Below are 6000 nucleotides of genomic sequence, written 5' to 3' on the forward strand. Positions count from 1 at the left end.
GCAGCATATTTCTTGTTGAAATGATAATTTCAACTGTAGCATGCCTTACCTCAGAAAAGCCATGCAGTTTTCCTTCTACGATGCGATCATATCGCAAATCGCGTTCTTATACCCTGGACTCATTCTGTTTATCTTTTTTTTCTGCGATTGCGATCTTGCGATGCGATGCAATCGCAGATCGCAACTTTTGCCATTGCGCGTTAAGCCCTCCACGTTTTGTATCCGTCGATTGCAATACTGCGATACGATATCATCACACATCCCACATCGTTGTTTCTCACCTCGCCTCATCCTCCCGTTAATGTTTTTGTGATGCGATCCCGCCGTTCATCTGTAGATCTGACGACTGAGATTTGTTCTGCCTTTTGTTCACCACCACCATGACTTATTTATGTTTTAACCTATTTTTGTGTTCCCGAAGAAAAAAGAAGGTTTTGTGCCATAATTGTTCACCAACAGTATTAAAGAAGAGAATGGCCGAGAACAAGAAGGACGCACCTCGAGCAGTTAAAAGCATTGAAAGGTTATGGGTTTCATTTACTTTTTACTGCGTCTAATCCAGAAGGACAACAGAGCACCAGAAAGGGTCGATTTGTATCAGAGGCCCATGCTATATTGTAAATGTGGTTGGTGGTCCATTATGACACCTCCACGCATAACCTAGCAGAGATATTTTTTTAATAGATCATATATATACCCAGAACAACAATGTAATTAGTTAGTGAGTTAGTGGTGAGTTGATGAGAGTTAGAGCACAACAGTGCAGAATGCAGCAGCGTAAAGAAAAGTATTACACAGTAGTGTTATTGTAATCCCTCTAATAGAGGAAGACAAATCGTTTGTAACAACGGTCTTTTAATGAATACAAGTTTTTATGTGTGTTGTTGAAAACTCTGTTCTCCAACAAAACAATTTTTTTTGTTTCTGCTGTGTTAAGATCCTGTGTTTAAAATAGAGCGTCGTTCTCTATTCCGTCTTTTATTTTTTGGAATTTTACCAGAAAAATTCCCAACAGTGGTATCAGAACGTTGTTCTCTGGTCTTTTGTGTTTGAAATCACCTGAAATTCCCAACAGTGGTATCAGAGCTAGTCCAGGCTCTTTGAAGGCGTCAAAGACGCTGAATGAAGGTTTCTTGTTGCAGCAGCTTCTCCAGCAGAGTGAAGACTCAGCAAAAGAATCCAAGGTATTTTCTCAAGTTCATTTTTTTTGTGTAGCTGTTGAAGACAGTCAGTTATTTCTAAATACAGTCAAGTATTTGAAGCATAGTTGAGAGTGCAAGAATGGCTGGCACCAGCACCAGCAATAGCATGGGTATGCAGCTCCCACTATTTGATGGCAAAAATTATGACTATTGGGCAATAACAATGAAAGCCTTGTTTGCTTCCCAAGACTTATGGGAAATAGTTGAATATGGTTTTAAAGAACCAGCAGATGAAAATGAGTTTAATAATCTAACTCAGGTAGAGAAAGATCTATTGAAGAGATACAAGAAGAAGGATTCAAAAGCCCTCTTCTTCTTGTATCAAGCAGTGCATGGAAGCATGTTTCCAAGGCTAGCAGCAGCTAAGACATCCAAAGAAGCATGGAAAACCCTTAAAACAACTTATCAAGGCATGGAGAAACTGAAGACAACAAAACAACAGTTGCTGAGGAGAGATTTTGAGAACCTGTGCATGAAGGAGTCAGATAATATTGACTCATTCTTCACACATGTGATTGGTCTGGTCACACAGATGAGATCTCATGGAGAGATTCTTGAAGAAAGGAGGATTGTGGATAAACTATTGAGGGTCCTACCCTAAAAATTCGATGTGATTGTCACCACCATAGAAGAGACAAAGGATCTCATAAACTTTTCATTTGACGAACTACATTCATCACTGATAACACATGAGCAGAGGTTGAGTAGAAATGAAAACGCATCTCTAGAGCAAGCCTTCAAGACCCAGATGTCCTTTGGAAGAGGAAGAGGTCAAGGCAGAGGTAGCAAGAGAGGAAGAGGCAGAAGCCAAAACAGAAGTGGAAGAAACAGTCCAGCAAACACTCAAGGAAGAGGCAGCAATCCAAATCAGAACCAAGGCCAAGGCAGCAGCCAACAAAGTGGAAAACAACATGCTCAAGGATAAAGGTATGAAAAATCCAATGTCCAAAGTTATTATTGTAAAAAATATGGGCATTATGCCAATGAATGTAAGAAAAAATAGCATGATATGAGTAGTAGATCTAGTGCAGATTCCACTAGAGAAAATATCAGTCAAAATAATTTGTTGTTTGCATGTAATATGGCTGAAACAAAGAATGAAGAAGTATGGTTTCTAGACTCCAGTTGCAGTAACCATATGACAGGAAACATAGCTTTGTTTTCTACTTTAGATCAAAGTGTGAAATCACAAGTCACACTTGGGACTGATAGTAAAATTTCTGTAATGGGAAAAGGAGAAGTAAAAATATTTACAAAGAAAGGTGAAAAGAAAACCATAGCAGATGTCTATTATGTTACTGGAATGAAGTGTAACCTCTTAAGTATTGGATAGCTTGTTCAAAAGGGTTACAATGTTTTCTTTGAGAATGATATATGCACTATCATGGATAGAGCACCCATCAAATGATGTATTGCTGAAGTGAAGATGACAAGGAACAGGATGTTCCCTCTTAGAATAAAGGCAAATTTGAAAAACAAAGAAGTAATTGCAGCAGTTACCCAAGAGGCTTTCCAAAGCATACCAAAGGATGAAAATTGGTTGTGGTACTTGAGATTTGGATATCTCAACTTTGGAGGTCTTAACTTGTTGAGTAGAAAAGGAATGGTAAGAGGATTACCATTGATAGAGAAACCAGACAGCCTTTGTGAAGTTTGTATCTTGGGGAAACAACACAGAGAAAGTTTTCCATCAGGGAAAAGCATTAGGGCAAAAGCATCCTTAGAGATTGTCCACTCAGACTTATGTGGACCAATGCAAGCTCCATCACTAGCTGGCAGCCAATATCTTCTAACATTCATTGATGATTTCACTAGAAAGACTTGGGTTTATTTCCTGAAGAACAAAAGTGAAGTGTTCGGAAAATTTCAAAATTTCAAAGCACTTGTGGAAAACCAAAGCGGGCTGCATATCAAAGTTTTAAGAACTGACAGAGTAGGTGAATATATCTCCAAGGAATTCCTACGGTATTGTAGAGAAAATGGAATACACAAGCAATTTAGACCAAGGTACACTCCACAACAAATGGATTTGCTGAAAGGAAGAATAGGACCATCATGGATATGGCAAGGAGTATGTTAAAGGAAAAGCATTTGCCAAATGATTATTGGACTGAAGTTGTACATTGTGTAGTATATATTTTGAATAGGTGTCCTACAAAAGCAGTGATGAACAAAGTGCTGGAAGAAGCATGGAGTGGGAGAAAGCAAGAAGTCACCCACATGAAAGTTTTTGGATGTGTAGCTTATTCAGACATTCCAGATCAGCTAAGGAGGAAGTTGGACAGCAAAGGGGAGAAATGTATTTTCATTGGATACAGTAAGGAATCCAAAGCTTACAAGTTGTATATCCCATCCACCAAGAAGTTCTTTGTGAGTAGAGATGTTCAGTTCATTGAGGAGGAAGCTTGGGATGGAAGCATAGAGAAAACAGTGAATGTTAAAAATTGTTTGTCTCATGATGAAGATGATGAGGAGATGGCTGAAATACATCCCCAAACAGTAGCGCCAACACAAGGGCAGCAAGTGACACCCTTGAGGAGAAATGAAAGTGCTTCTCCAAGCACACCATAAGGAGGAAATTCAAGTGCTTCTTCAAGAACTTGTACACCAAGTGAAAGAGGTAAGAAGTTCAGAAATTTAAGTCACATTTATGATGAAGGTATGAATTCCTTGTTTGTTTTATATTGTCATTTTGATGACCCTGTTCATTTCGAAGATGCAATTAAGGATAGGAAATGGATAGAAGCTATGGATGATGAGATCAATGCCATAGAAAGAAACAAGACATGGGATTTGGTTGAGCTACCAAAAGGTAAAGAAGTCATTGGAGTTAAATGGGTCTATAAGACCAAGAGAAATGTTGAAGGCAAGATAGAAAGGCATAAGGCAAGACTTGTTGTCAAGGGATACAAGCAGCAGTATGGGAGAGACTATGAGGAAACTTTCGCACCAGTTGCAAGAATGGAAATCGTGAGATTAGTGCTATCCATAGTAGCACAAAACAAGTGGAAAGTTTACCAAATGGACGTGAAGTCAACATTCCTAAATGGAGTGTTAAAGGAAGAGGTTTACATTGAGCAACCTCTAGGCTATGAAAAGAAAGGCCAAGAGCACAAAGTGTGCAGGTTGAGAAAATCTATTTATGGGATGAAGCAAGCACCAAGAGCATGGTACAGTAGGATAGATTCCTACCTACTGGAAAATGGTTTTGAAAAATGTGAGGGAGAACCCACCCTCTACATCGGCTGAGATTTGTTCTAGCTTGTGTTCACCACCGCCATGCCTTATTTATGTTTTAACCTATTTTTGTGTTCCCGAAGAAGGTTGAAGGTTTTGTGCCATAATTGTTCACCAACAACATTAAAGAAGAGAATGGCCGAGAACAAGAGGGACGAGCCTCGAGCAGTCAAAAGCATTGAAAGGTTATGGGTTTCATTTACTTTTTACTGCGTCTACCCCACAAGGACAGCAGAGCACTAGAAAGGGCCGATTTCTATCAGAGGCCCATGTTATATTGTAAATGTGGTTGGTGGTCCATTATGACACCTCCACGCATAACCTAGCAGAGATATTTTTTTTAAAGATCATATATATACCCAGAACAACAATGTAACTAGTTAGTGAGTTAGTGGTGAGTTGATGAGAGTTACAGCACAGTAGTGCAGAATGCAACAACATAAAGAAAAGTATTACATAGTAGTGTTGTTGTAATCCCTCTGATAGAGGAAGACAAAACTTTTGTAACAGCGGTCTTTTAATGAATACAAGTTTTTATGTGTGTTGTTGAAAACTCTGTTCTCCAACCAAACAATTTTTTTTGTTTCCACTGTGTTAAGATCCTTTGTTTAAAACAGAGCGTCGTTCTCTGTTCCATCTTTTGTTTTTTGGAATTTTACCAGAAAAATTCCCAACAGTGGTATTAGAGCATTGTTCTCTGGTCTTTTGTTTTTGAAATCACCTGACATTCCCAACAGTGGTATCAGAGCTAGTCCAGGTTCTTTGAAGGCATCAAAGAAGCTGAAGGAAGGTTTCTTGCTGCAGCAGCTTCTCCAGCAGAGTGAAGACTCAGCAAAAGAATCCAAGGTATTTTCTCAAGTTCGTTTTTTTTGTGTAGCTATTGAAGACAGTCAGTTATTTTTAAATACAGTCAAGTATTTGAAGCATAGTTGAGAGTGCAAGAATGGCTGGCACCAGCACCAGAAATAGCATGGGTATGCAGCTCCCACCATTTGATGGAAAAAATTATGACTATTGGGCAATAACAATGAAAGCCTTATTTGCTCCCCAAGACTTATGGGAAATAGTTGAAGATGGTTTTAAAGAACCAGCAGATGAAAATGAGTTTAATAATCTAACTCGGGCAGAGAAAGATCTGTTGAAGAGCTACAAGAAGAAGGATTCAAAAGCCCTCTTCTTCTTGTATCAAGCAGTGCATGGAAGCATGTTTTCAAGGCTAGCAGCAGCTAAGACATCCAAAGAAGCATGGCAAACCCTTAAAACAACTTATCAAGGCATGGAGAAAGTGAAGACAGCAAAACTACAGTTGCTGAGGAGAGATTTTGAGAACCTGTGCGTGAAGGAGTCAGATAATATTGACTCGTTCTTCACACATGTGATTGGTCTGGTCACATAGATGAGATCTCATGGAGAGATTCTTGAAGAAAGGAGGATTGTGGAGAAACTATTGAAGGTCCTACCCTCAAAATTCGATGTGATTGTCACCACCATAGAAGAGACAAAGGATCTCACAAACTTTTCAGTTGATGAACTACATGCATCACTGATAACACATGAGAAG

Source organism: Pinus tabuliformis, chromosome J, assembly GCF_031772625.1.
Source record: "Pinus tabuliformis cultivar Carrire ecotype Pingquan chromosome J, CPIR1, whole genome shotgun sequence".
In the NCBI taxonomy this organism is placed as follows: domain Eukaryota; kingdom Viridiplantae; phylum Streptophyta; class Pinopsida; order Pinales; family Pinaceae; genus Pinus; species Pinus tabuliformis.